Below are 14,945 nucleotides of genomic sequence, written 5' to 3' on the forward strand. Positions count from 1 at the left end.
AAAACATCAAAAAAGTGAGTTACTAAGTCAAACAATAAGTGAGCTTTTAAGCTCCCCACTTTTATATAATTTATTAGTGATTATCTTGAACATTCCAATTGAAGAAACATTGAAAATGAACTTACTACGATGCAAAAATGAACGAACGTTTTCCATGATCCTTTTGAATGAGTATCCTTTCTCAACGAGTAAAGAAATAAGATCGAACGACTGGACAACAAAAGCATTTTTCTAGAACAAAGACGAGAAAATCTAAATAGTTGAGAGCAAATGACACCGTACTTAGCTAAAAGAGAAATGTTCGAAGAATGTGAGGCATGCGGATGATATTTAGATTGGCATATTCCGGTTCAGGGCATTTATCATAGATATCTACTTCCAATTTCAAGGGAGTCTAAAAAATCTTGAGGTCTAAAAAGGCACAACTGTAAGGTGCAGTGGAATGAATGTTGTATTTTCTCAAGATTAGTGATCTTTATTGCTCAAGGTTTCTTTTAGTTCTTAGGGAAAGAGAGAGCTTCCCGTCTTATGGAGAGTGCTATGATCACAAACAACATGAGTGGATATTGTGCGTGCAAGTGAATGAGACTGAGAGAAGGAGAGAGAAGAGATACGACACCCGAGAGGTTGTAAAACCCTCCTCCGAAGTCCCCACTCTCATCGGCGAGAGTGGTCTACTTTGATTGCACAAAGGTGTACAATGCGAATGCAATGGACTGATGCAATGGGACTATGCCGATGACGACGACGGTGATGACGACGACGACTTGATGGCTGAAATCTGAGATCTTCTAATCGCTGAATTTCGGGACTGTTTCGGTGGCTGAAAATGACTGTTTCGGCTGCGTTTTTCGAGGCTAAACTTGGGGGAACATCTGCAACCAATGTGGGGGCTGATCTGCTTCTGTGTCTAAGGCTGAAACTGTGTGTATCTGCGGTGGTTAGGGCCTGAAACCCAAAACGCTGACCTGCTGTCCTATTGCTTAGCAAAACGCTACTGCTGATCTTCTGCTACTGATGGCTGAATACCAAAACACTGATGCTTCTGCTACAGAGGGGCTGAAACCATTGTGGTTCTGATGCGGTAAAGCTGAGAATCAAAACGCTGGGCTGCCTTTTCCTTGCCAAAAACGCTAGGGCTGTGGAGACCAAAACGCTAATAGGCTGAAATGTCTGAGTCCAAAAACGCTGGCTTGTGGGAGGTCAAAAACGCCAATGGCTGGAATGGGAAAACGCTATTGGCTAGGACTGTTGCTGGTGGTTAAACCGCCAGGAAGGGAACTTGATGGCGATGATTGCAAAGAGGGAAAACGCCAAAGATGGGAACTTGCCCGGCGAGGATGGGGATCCAAAACGCTGGGGGTGCTGGGGGGTACTGCTGAGAAGTTGCCTGTTGAGCGGGAAGCTCCTGCTGCCTCTTCTGCCAGAAAGTGCTAACTTGGGTTTGCTTATATATTAACTTAGCAAAATTGCCCTACCTACTTTTGTTGGAAAGTCGCTTAAAAATAATAGGTGAAAACAACCAAAAATAGGAAAATAGGCTAAATGCACTGGAAAATTCCCCTAACTGATGCTAATGGATTCTGATGGGAATTCCGATGATCATGCTGTGTGCAACCGGAGGATATGCATCTATGCTCAGTGACTGGGCATGCACGGTCTACGAATAGACCCACAAAAGTGCCAGATCGCTGCTAATCTAAACTATCATTGCTAATCTAAGCTGACTGGACTGACTGAACCCTGCTGTGGTGTAGCTTGTCCACGGACACATAGAGTTGGGATGTGTCACGTGACATCCCCTCCTTTTCAAAGTGAGGTACTGGTACCGAACTGTATGGCGTCGAGGGCGATCGCCAACAGCATCCGGAATCCTAGAAGGGACTCTTCGCCGGCCCACTCTGATGTGTGGGTCGTGCGGTACTTGAACTTCATAAAGGTTTGCAACGCTTGCTTCTTTGGGCCGCTCCGAAAGCGACTCTTCTGTGGCTCCTTTGATGCTTCAACTTCGTCTAGAGTCCTACTTCTTTCGTCTTCAAGAATCTCCATGGCTGAAAATTCCTGAAACCATCTCCAACACAAAACCATGAACATACCCATTCCATGTAAAGTGAAGGAAAAAAATCGTGTCGTCTCTAAAGACTGTGTATGCAATGTAGATGAACATAGAGACGGAGTGACAACCCGTTCATCAAACACATGCAAACAATGAGGTCGAATCTTTTCTGTTTGATCAAAATCAATCAACTATGGCAAACACAATGGAAATGCCCATGCTTGGTGCTCATACTATCATGTGATCTTTCGAAAACTGTGTCATGCCAAGGAAGAGACATGGAATGTGACTTCCTTACATACAAACCTTTCAGCTTTTCATGAACAATCCGCATACATTCGTGCTCATCCATGATAGAAACGTGCTCGACATACAATATATCATGCCTAGGAAAAGGGATCACATAACGATGTTGACTAAAATACAAGAAACCTTCACGAACGAAACACTCGAATAATGCGTGCGTATCAATTATGCGAACACATAATACTTCCTGTGAGGGTGCTTTTGACCAAGGCTCGAGAGCCAAGATCGGTTCGTTCTGAATGATCGAATCGTCCTGTGGGGGTTCTTTGGACCTCGACTCGAAAGCCAAGATCGGTTCTCGGTTCTTGGTTCTTGGTGATTAAGCTTAGGACATGTTCTTTTTATGTGACCCTTAATGTGACAATGAAAACAACGACCTTCCTTAAAATAAGTGCTTTGTTCTTCCGACGTTGTGAGCGGGATGAAAACACACACAACCCCTCTATAACGATCCGACACACACTCTTGGAATGATACACACACACACTATGGGGCACCACTCAGCTTACACAACACACCTGGCCGAGACAGGGAACACACCTCTGGAGTGAGAGGAGAGAGACTATCCACTTGCCCACTCCACACACACACACACACACACACACACACACACCCAAAAAACTCAGCTCAAAATAGGAGAATTTCTTATGTTTAGATACAATTGAGCTTGGGCCAACACCAATGGGGCAAATAGCTCACACAATATGGGTAAAAGATACCAGATACAATCACAAATTGGAGCAGAAGCTTCACTCATTAGGAGAAACTTACACAGTCAAAACAGCAGAAAAAGAATTAGGAATTTGGCAAAATGGACAGCGCCATCGCGTCCAGAACGGCCCAAAACCCCAGTCTACAATATCAAAGTGCTCAAATCCGACCTCGGATGAGCAGTTTACGGCCAAAACAGGCTCCAAAAACCCCAAAAACACACCTACGGCTGTTCCTCTCCACGTTTTTTCTGGTCTTCTCTCTGTTTTTTCAGTTCCCACACTTAGATTTTTTAGTTGGGCACCCTTGGCCTTTTAGATGACCTCAAACAGACCCCGAACAGGCCAAAAACTGACCTCGCAGTGCATAGTTGTCACCTTTTTGCATCATCCGCACACCTGGCACTCAGTTTTTCCTAATAATGCATCTCGCAACCACGTGAAGTGGCCCCAAAAAGTGGTCCTCATGATGACCTTTCTGCATAAGTATCACAAGAAAACACCCATGTCGTGTCCGTACTTCTCCGCGTGCAAGAATTGACCCCATTCGACGTCCCGACGCCACTAGATGTCATCTGACGCACCTGCTTACCTCATGTCGTCGGCCAGCGGATAGCTTCCTCGAGAAGTTTTACGCGCTGCCAACTCCTCGTTATTGTAGAAAAAACACACTGGTACTGATAATAGTGAAAATCGATGCACTATGTACATGTTGTCCTACCTGCACACATGTGGGCCCCACGTAACCACCTGGCTCTGGAAAATGGGAAATCCTTTATTCGATGCACCATGCATGTGTATATACATATGCGCAATCCCTTGCTCCAAAAAACTCGTGACATAATTTGCCCACCCCCTAGCCTGCTAGAGCATTCATGCTCAGCAGCAGCACTAGTAGATGCTCTCATTCCACCTGGATCAAAAGGCCAAAGGCATATCGCCTGATTCACAAGAAGCATCATAACACCACACCTACATTTGTCAACAATCAACCAAAATGCACCATAGGCATATCCAACTAACACATCCGCCCTGTCTGGAGTTCCAAAAGCATAAATATTGCATGCCACATTCAACCCAACCGATAGAGACAACTCAAGTGACTCATCACCTGGCATCTTGGCTTCACCAGCCATAGCAACAACCTGCAAATCATGCACCCAAGTAGCTAAAAGCATTGTGTGAAGGTAAAGTTGTTGATATCCAAAGCACAAAAGTATCCCCGCAACACACATATCCCTAGCATAGGCATCCACATAGCTGAGATTGGACTCATATATGCCAAACCCCTTCTCATGATCATAAGCATACTCATCATCACACATAACTTTATCCACATCATAATCATGGCTAGCACCACTATCCATAGCTTCTAGCATGGGTTCATCAATCTCCAAGAATACAGATCCCTGCTCTAAACCACAATCATGCTCACAAATCGGTTCAATCACTGCACATACATCAAAATATGGCTTCAAAACAGACTCCACATCCAACAAATCCACAAAATGGCTCTCAACCTTGCCCTCTTCCCTAATTTCCAAGGAACTAGTATCCACAGATACGTGCTCATCATCAATAACCTCAACCTCACACTCACACCCAGAATCACAAGGTACACAAGTAGCCAATGCATCCTCTTCAAGACTTGTCAATCCTGTATCCAAAGCATTACTCACCTCTTTAGGCTCTTCCATAAACCTGTCAACCTGCAAGACCTCTTTACGCTTCACAATAGACCTTGGGAAGAAACGAGAAACATCATAGGATAGGCTAGTTTTCACCTGCTTACGCTTAACTTCATCTTCCATGCCAAATCCATCTTGCACATGCATACCTGTACTGATACCATGTTCCTCAAGACGCTTAAACTTCCATTCCTTGTGCTTTGCAATGCATACTGCATCTTCAAAAGACTCGGGCCTCTTCAACTCAACCTCGAACCGCAACCAAGGTGACAAACCATCAACAAAAAAACTTTTCTTCAATGAACAAGGGGGGGTCTCATCCTTAAGAGCAACACACCAACGAGTCCATAAATCTGTAAAACCTTATACATAGGCATCAACACCTTGACAAGAACCTTGCTTAAGAGCATTGAGCTCATTCCATACTGCATTTGCATCTTCAAAAACCTGGAAACGCTCTAAAAAAGCTTCTATAAACTTGTCAAGACTCAAACCATAAGAAGAAGCCACTACTTCTTTAGCTCCAAATCCATGAACCAAACACGGGCCTCATCTTTCAAAAGCAATCCAAATAACCTCAAAATCTTCTCCTCATCACACATATTGTTGCTTTTGCATGCCACCTCGACTTGCTCCAGGAAGTCTTCCGCATCTTCACCACTTCTTCCATGAAATTCCGGATAAGAGAAAGCCATGGCTACCCAAGTTTAATGCTTTGAGAACCCCTTCGAACACACGTGCAAGAACCCAAAACTTTTCACTACCCAATCCCCAGAAACTTCAATGGAGCTCAGCTTCAGATAAGGACAAACACATGCACATCAAATGAGTTTTCATAGTTGATCATCGGAATTACAACAGGCAAAGGACATTCCAGTATCTCCCTTAATCTTCTTGGCCCGAACATAAAGACTATTCGCTGCTGGAAAAAAATCTTCCTGGACACATGAACATTAATCTGGATTCTTTGAGTTAAATGAAAAGGAGTGAACTGAGGTCCATTTTGATAATCCATTAAAGCCAACCATGAAGCTCCCAAGAAAGCACACCTGTCTTATCCTCTGATTTTGCCAAAATTTCAGCAACATAACAACATAAATGGCTCACAAGACCAAAAAACCAGCCATCATAACTTGGAAAAATTTTGGCAGAGTTTCCTCGGAAGTAGAGCAGTGAGAACTCAAAATATAGACTGTATATGTATGCATAAACTGTCAACAATAGAACCCGAGCATCAAATAGGACTCACTAGTACATAGCCTATGGCGAGGTCACGAAAAGGATGCTCCAGCTACCTGTATCACCGAAAGGATCTCCACATTTGAGAATCCCTCAGCTCAATAAAAACCTCACACTATCGACCCTCACACAAAGGCTAATGCAAATCGCGTATAGTCAAGTCTCAGAAATGACTATCTTCCAGACCAAGTCTCAGAAATGGCTGGGACTGCCAAATAAAACCAAATATGGCTTCACAGAGGCGTACAATGGCAATTTCCACAAGTAACGTACAATCCAACAGACAATGCGCTCAAACAGGCGCCAAGTGATGCATACCCACAACAATTGCAAGTGACACCAATGCTAGTATATCACTGTACTCCAGCTACCTGTACCTGTGTGAATCACCTGTACCTGTACCTGTCCCTGTAACCTGTAACCTGTAACCTGCAACCTCTAATCCCGAATCTCGAAGCTTGAAGCTCGAAGCAGAAGGTACTCGAAGAAGATCCTCCGTGGGGACGCCAAAAGAATGTGAGCGGGATGAAAACACACACAACGCCTCTATAACAATCCGACACACACTCTTGGAATGATACACGCACACGCTATGGGGCACCACTCGGCTTACACAACACACCTGGCCAAGACAGGGAACACACCTTTGGAGTGAGAGAAGGGAGACTATCCACTTGCCCACTCCACACACACACACACACCCAAAAAACTCAGCTCAAAATAGGAGAATTTCTTATGTTTAGATACAATTGAGCTTGGGCCAACACCAATGGGGCAAATAGCTCACACAATATGGGTAATAGATACTAGATACAATCACATATTGGAGCAGAAGCTTCGCTCATTAGGAGAAACTTACACAGCCAAAACAACAGAAAAAGAATTAGGAATTTGGCAAAATGGACAGCGCCATCGCGTCCGGAACGGCCCAAAACCCCAGTCTACAATGTCAAAGTGCTCAAATCCGACCTCGGATGAGAGTTTACGGCCAAAACAAGCTCAAAAAACCCCAAAAACACACCTGCAGCTGTTCCTCTCCACGTTTTTTCTGGTCTTCTCTCTGTTTTTTCAGTTCCCACACTTAGATTTTTTAGTTGGGCACCCTTGGCCTTTTAGATGACCTCAAACAGACCCCGAACAGGCCAAAAACTGACCTCACAGTGCATAGTTGTCACCTTTTTGCATTATCCGCACACCTGGCACTCAGTTTTTCCTAATAATGCATCTCGCAACCACGTGAAGTGGCCCCAAAAAGTGGTCCTCATGATGACCTTTCTACATAAGTATCACAAGAAAACACCCACGTCGTGTCCGTACTTCTCCGCGTGCAAGAGTTGACCCCATTCGACGTCCTGACACCACTAGATGCCATATGACGCACCTGCTTACCTCATGTCGTCGGCCCGCGGATAGCTTTCTCGAGAAGTTTTACGCGCTACCAACTCCTCGTTATTGTGGAAAAACACACTGGTACTAGTAATAGTGAAAATCGATGCACTATGTACATGTTGTTGTACTACCTGCACACATGTGAGCCCCACGTAACCACCTGGCTCTGGAAAATGGGCAATCCTTTATTCGATGCACCATGCATGTGTATATACATATGCGCAATCCCTTGCTCCAAAAAACTCCTGACAACGTGATGTATTCTCCTACAATTCCTTGCGCTACCTTTTCATCTGGAGTAAGCTTAGGTTTAGCAGGTGTGTTAGCCTTACCCTTAGATTCATTGGAAGAATTCTTTGATGAGAGACTGTTGGAAGATTGGTTAGAAGAGTTATCATTCTTACCATTCTTACCGTTCTTACCGTTCTGCGGGTTCTGAGAAATCTGCGAGGTACTTGTGGAAGTCTTGTTCTCCTTAGGCTTTCCCTTGTTGTGCTTCATCTCCTGTACGAGAGCAATCGCTACCGCCTTGTTGAGATCGATTGGACCGAATACTTCGACATCGTACTTGATATACTCGTCCAATCCAGAGAGAAAAGCCTCTTTGCGCTCATCATCCGACATGCGCAATTGGGTACCTATATATATATACCGAGTTGTAAATCACGATTAGAAAAAGACATAACCAACATACTATTTTGCTTGAGAGCGCGCCAATCATCCTTCAATCGTGCGAGGTACTAAGGTGGCATTAACCGCGCCGTGAGCTTGTCTTGAAAATCAGCCCAACTAAAAGAGAGGGGCGTGAAATCGTCGGCTACCTCTAGGTGCGCGGCTAGCAGTGCCTCTTGCCATTCGTGGTACCAATTGATGGCATCACCGGCAAGGTACATAGCTGCCGTCAAAACTTTGCTATTTCCTGTCTTCTTAGTTGTCGCAAAATAAACATTAAATTGATGCAACCAAGAATGAATAACTGTAGCATCCATCTTACCGTCATACTTACTGAAAGTAAACTTTTTTGTAACTGGATGGTTGGAATCCGCATTGTGGCTTGAGCCACTTGACGAACTCCCACGATCTTTGGGTGGTTCAATCTTCGAGGCTAGCAATTGGAAAATAAATTCTTGATTGCAAATCTCCCTTTGAGCTTCACACTCGACGTCCCTTTCTGCTTTGCGTTCATTTCGTTCATCGCGCTCGCGTTCGAGAGCAAGTAGATTTTCTTCTTGTTGTGCGGCAAGTCTTGCGTTTCTTTCGTCGCGCTCGCGGTCCTTGGCTGCTTGGTCTGCGGCCATTCTTGCAATTCTGTCGTCGCGCTCACGGTCCTGAGCAAGGCGCTCGCGTTCTAAAGCAAGGCGCTTGTCTTCCTGTCTATCCATCATGGCCATCATCTGCTTGACCATTGCCTCCATAGGGTCTGGTGCACTTGGTGGCGTAGATGGCGAAGGGGGAGGGTTGAAGAAATCATCTCCGGGTAGGGACGAGTCTTCGTCGCCTCTCTCATGCTCATCACCTGTATGCGAAGTATCCATTCCGCTTCGGGTGACGACCATGCACTATGATCTTGGGGTCTTAAGCTCGCAAGGAACTTGGGTTCTTAAGGGTCTTGAGGTTCTTGAGGCCCTTGATTCGTGAGAATCTTGGGTTCTTGAGGTTCTTAGAGTCTTGAGGGTCTTGGATTCTTGGGGTTCTTGAGGTTTTCTTTCGCTTGCAAATCGCGTTGAAGAAGGATCTTCTCTTCACCCGAGTTCTACCCTTTTCTGTGGGTGCACCCCTTGGCGGCCTTGCGCTCACACCAAGGTTGCTTTTCCCACCTCACGTCGATTGGCCGGCCGCTAAGTGCACGGTCCACTCTCAATGAGTGAAAAGAGACACAAGGGGAGGTTGGACAAGCCCTTCTTTCTTGGGATTCCTATCACTCTTCAACAAAACACGATTAGGAATCGCCACGCCCAAGTAAACTTGGGTTCGTGCGATCGCAACAAGCAAAAAAATTCTTCTGGTTCTTGTGGTTCTTTCCTTGAGTAATGCAGAAAACTTCCAAAGCACTGATACCAATGTAAGGTGCAGCGGAATGAATGTTGTATTTTCTCAAGATTAGTGATCTTTATTGCTCAAGGTTCCTTTTAGTTCTAAGGGAAAGAGAGAGCTTTCCGTCTTATGGAGAGTGCTATGATCACGAACAAAGTGAGTGGATATTATGCGTGCAAGTGAATGAGACTGAGAGAAGGAGAGAGAAGAGATACGACACCCGAGAGGTTGTAAAACCCTCCTCCGAAGGCCCCACTCTCGTCGGCGAGAGTGGTCTATTTTGATTGCACAAAGGTGTACAATGCGAATGCAATGGACTGATGCAATGGGACTATGCCGATGACGACGACGACGACGACGACTTGATGGCTGAAATCTGAGATCTTTTAATCGTTGAATTTCGGGACTGTTTCGGTGGCTGAAAATGACTGTTTTGGCTGCATTTTTCGAGGCTAAACTTGGGGGAACATCTGCAACCAATCTGGGGGCTGATCTGCTTCTGTGTCTAAGGCTGAAACTGTGTATCTGCGGTGGTTAGGGCCTGAAACCCAAAACGCTGACCTGCTGTCCTATTGCTTAGCAAAACGTTATTGCTGATCTTCTGCTATACTGATGGCTGAATACCAAAACGCTGATGCTTCTGCTACAAAGGGGCTGAAACCACTGTGGTTCTGATGCGGTAAAGCTGAGAATCAAAACGCTGGGCTGCCTTTTCCCTTGCCAAAAACGCTAGGGCTGTGGAGACCAAAACGCTAATAGGCTGAAATGTCTGAGTCCAAAAACGCTGGCTTGTGGAAGGTCAAAAACGCCAATGGCTGGAATGGGAAAACGCTATTGGCTGGGACTGCTGCTGGTGGTTAAAACCGCCAGGAAGGGAACTTGATGGCGATGATTGCAAAGAGGGAAAACGCCAAAGATGGGAACTTGCCCAGCGAGGATGGGGATCCAAAACGTTGGGGGTGCTGGGGGGTACTGCTGAGAAGTTGCCTGTTGAGCGGGAAGCTCCTGCTGCCTCTTCTGCCAGAAAGTGCTAACTTGGGTTTGCTTATATATTAACTTAGCAAAATTGCCCTACCTACTTTTGTTGGAAAGTCGCTTAAAAATAATAGGTGAAAACAACCAAAAATAGGAAAATAGGCTAAATGCACTGGAAAATTCCCCTAACTGATGCTAATGGATTCTGATGGGAATTCCGATGATCATGCTGTGTGCAACCGGAGGATATGCATCTATGCTCAGTGACTGGGCATGCACGGTCTACGAATAGACCCACAAAAGTGCCAGATCACTGCTAATCTAAACTATCACTGCTAATCTAAGCTCACTGGACTGACTGAACCCTGCTGTGGTGTAGCTTGTCCACGGACACATAGGGTTGGGATGTGTCACGTGACAACAACAATCACTATTTGTGGTACAATTAAGTTCACAAAACTCCTTAGGATGAATTCCTCCACTTACACAACTCGAATTCAAGTACATAAAATCTTGAAAAGAGGGAACGTCGGGAACAAAAAGATCATCTACAAAGCGTCTTACATTACATAACTTGTGCAATAATATTGACAAGATGCTCCATAAAAGCATACTCATAAGTAAAAAGATAGAAATTAGCAAGAAAAACAACACAATTGGTGCCCATAGGGATACCCATTGTTTGCTTGAAAAGAGAATCACTGATGATTATATATATATTATCCAAAAGAAAATCTAACCAAGATATGATGTCAATGTCGTCTACAATCTTGGTGAATCTCTTTCTTCTTTTGTCTACGCTACATTCTTATCTTTTAACCATAAGAAGTCAAAGTTCAAGGCTGACTTTTCTACTAGAAATGCCTTATACCTATCCTTCTTAAGCTTGTATACCTATCCTTCTCAAGCTTGTATGCAAAAAAGTTTGGAATAAGAGACTTGACTCACAATTGAAGGTCTTCCAAATTTAGCTTCGTATATAACGTTGTAAAGTCAAAAGATTGAAGAGTTCAAAAGCTTTATAACAAGAATCACACATACTGAAGCATTCGGTCAGAGAGGTGTTACAAGAAGCAGCTATAGATCTAAGATTTATAGGATTTTTTGTGGAACTTCCGAACGCTATACAAAAATGGTTATTTAGGTTGGCACTTGAAACCAAAAGACTTAAGAAAAGTCTTGATGTTTCAAGATAACCTCTTGCATCGCAAGATCACAACCATTGTAAGTTTGAGAGATTACTTCACCTAACAAGCATTCTAAATAAAATGTTTGCACATAATAACAAACTTATTAGAAATTACAAATCACGATGAAGTTTCCTAAGAGCATAACGATCAAAAAAAGATAAGCTATTCCTTCTTGAAGAAACGTTCCTAGAGCAAGATGCTAATTTCAAAGAAGCTTTCTTGAGTACTCCAAACTTCCAATGCGTAAAAACACCTCGAACTCCTAAAGACTCCTCAAACTTTACTACGAAACTAGAAATTCCTACGTAAGGAGAAGAGGCAGCTTTACTACAAGGGCAATCGATACCTGAGATTGCTAGCCTTGCTTGCTCTTTATTATTATGTCCAATGTCACTATAGTTGAAAGCTTTTTGTCCTAAAGTTTTCACATATTTGAAAGCTACGACAGAATGGTAGCACACCTTTCTCACACAAGGAGGGAGAGCATCCAAAGCTTCTTGAGATTCAAAATAGAGCTTAATCCAATCTTGTCTAAGTCAAGGAAAGTAAAGATAGTTATCAACAAATCTTTCTTTCCACCAAGGGATTTTTCAAACTAAGACACTAGACTTCAGAAATTTACCTAACAGTACTCGAAGTTGAGTACTATGAGACTTTCTTAACTCCAAATCTTCATGGGAGTAGTTCTCAAAGGTGTACAAGAGCTTAAATAGGATCCTTATATTATACCTCTCAAATAATTTATAAGAAAAAGAACCGTGACTCTAGATAGGTAAATCAATCTCTGTTTGTAATCCCTATATGCAAAAACTCGATGGTCAGAAGGGCCATCACTCTCAATTCTAGAGATTGAAGCCCTAGGGAGACCTTGTACCCTATAAGAAATAGTGTTGTGCAAGACAACTAGAGTGATTCGAGGGATAGAAGGTACATTTGGTTCCCGTCCGTTCCGAATCCCGGTTCCGTGTTTCAGACGTGAGTATCGGTAACACGAATCACAGAAGCATCCATCTTACCATCATACTTATTGAACGTCTTCTCAGTGACTGTAGTTTTGGAGTCATCACCTCTACCTGTGCTATGAGAAGATTCACAAGCCTCCTTGAGTGGCTCGGTCTTCGAAGTAAGTACTTATAGCAACTCTTGTAGGCATTGGTCCCGCTTTTCTTCGGTCGCTATGCGTTGAGCCTTGCGTGCTTGCTCACGCTCGAGCTCCATAGCTGCCCTTCTTTCTTCGGCCGCTATGCGTTGAGCTTTGCGTGCTTGCTCATGCTCAAGTTTCATAGCTATCCTTCTTTCTTCACGGTTTCAATCCATGGTGGTGCAACTTTTGTTGTAGCATCATCTCTATCATCGACTGACCAAAGCCTCCATAGGGTTCGGTGCAATCCGTGCGTAGATGGGGATGAGGGAGGATCCGGGAACAATCCTCCTTCTGTAGAAACTTCGTCTTCTCCAACTCCACTCTCATCACCTTCACGCAAAGTATCCATTCCGCTTCGGGTGATTACCATGCATTGAGTTCTTGGGTACTTGGGGTTCTTGGATTCTTAAGGTTCTTGAGGTTCTTGAGTTCTTGAGGTTTGTGAGGGTCTTGAGTTCTTGAGGTTCTTGGCTTGCAATCTGCATTTAAGAAGGCTTTTCTCTTGCCCAAGCTCAACTCTTCCTATGGGTGCACCCCTTGGCAACCTTGCGCTCACACCAAGGTTGCTTTTTTCCACATCACATCAATTGGCCTGCCGCTAACTCATCTTGAGCAAAGTTCAAACATTCATTCCGCTGCACCTAACATCGGTATCAGAGCTTTGGCAGTGTTCTGTATCACTCAAGGAAAGAACCACGGAAATTTTTTTGCTTGTTGCGGTCGCACGAACCCAAGTTCACTTGGGCGTGTCGATTCCTAATCCCGTTTTTGAAGCGTGACAGGAATCCCAGGAAAGAAGGGCTTGTCCAACCTCCCCTTGTGCCTCTTTTCACTCATTGGAGCGGACCGTGCACTTAGCGGTCCGCCAATCGACGTGAGGTGGGAAAAAGCAACCTTGGTGTGAGTGCAAGGCCGCCAAGGGGTGCACCCGCGGAAAAGAGCAGAACTCGTGTCACGTGACACATCCAACCCTATGTGTCCGTGGACAAGCTACAGCATGATCAGGGTTCAGTCAGTCCATCTAGATTTAGAAGTGATCTAGCACTTTTGTGAGTCTATTCGTAGACCGTGCATGCCCAGTCACTTAGTGTAGATGCATATCCTCTGGTTGCACACAGCATGATCATAAGCATTCCCATCAGAATCCATTAGAATCAGTCAGGGGAATTTTCCAATGCATTTAGCCTATTTTACCTATTTTTGACATTTTTCACTTATTATTTTTAAGTGACTTTTGTTGAAAAGTAGGTAGGGCAATTTTGCTAAGTTTGTATATAAGCAAACTAGAGCTAGCACTATTTGGCAGAAGAGGCAGCAGGAGCACTCGCTCAACAGGCAACTTCTCAACAGAACCCCGAGCCCTAGCGTTTTTGCTCCACAGCAACCACCTAGCTTTTTTGGACCAGATCAACCACCGTTTTTGCTCTTGCAGATCCCTGGCGACAGAAGACTCAACAAGAGACCTAGCGTTCTGCAGTTGCAGGCCATCCGGGACAGCAGAACCATTTTCAGCCCTAGCGTTTTTTATTTGTAGATCAGCCCTAGCGTTTTGCAGATTCACCGCGACGGAACACCAAGAACCATCAGCGTTTTCAGTTTTCAGCCCTTAGACACCGCAGATCAAGTCCCGAACCTCGCAAATCTCACCTTCCCGTAGCAGTTCCTCGCCGCACGGTCAGTTTTCGCAAGGTTTACAGTTTCAGCCCGGAAAACGCAGATTTCAGCATCTGCGTTTTCAGCGCATCGTCATCGCATCGTCGCCATCGACATAGAGTCAGAATTCAGCAAAGAAAGATTTGCAGATTTCAGCCATTAGCATTTTCAGATTTCAGCCCGTCTCATCGTCGTCCTCATCGTCGTCGACATAGTTTTTTCATGCGGCAACCATGCGTCTCACTCGGGCCGGTATGGAAGCCCGATATAAGCCCGATTCAGACCCCCCGAAGATTCCATATGTGGAATACCATACGGCACTAAAAAAATTAGTGTATATATATATATATATATCTCATAACAAATAGCAATTAAAATTAAAACACTAGACTCTAGAGAGCAACCCAAAGCCACATAATGCATTAAACATCATAGAAAATGTAGAATCTAGCTAAATCAAGGAGTCGGGAGCCGAGAAACAGATCAAGATCTCTGATCAATAGATACATCAATGAATCATGATCATACTAGATGGCAAAATATGGAGCCTCCAAAACCAAC

At 44.3% G+C, this 14,945-nt stretch overlaps 1 protein-coding gene across 3 annotated transcripts in view; it reads right to left on the reverse strand.

Annotated features, from left to right (window-relative positions):
- The window catches only part of LOC147420086 (uncharacterized), a 50,993-nt gene that overhangs the window by 11,644 nt on the left and 24,404 nt on the right, over positions 1 to 14,945 (reverse strand). The window lies entirely within an intron of this gene.

The sequence above is a fragment of the Adiantum capillus-veneris genome, chromosome 28, assembly GCF_014529385.1.
Source record: "Adiantum capillus-veneris isolate H3 chromosome 28, ASM1452938v2, whole genome shotgun sequence".
NCBI lineage: Eukaryota > Viridiplantae > Streptophyta > Polypodiopsida > Polypodiales > Pteridaceae > Adiantum > Adiantum capillus-veneris.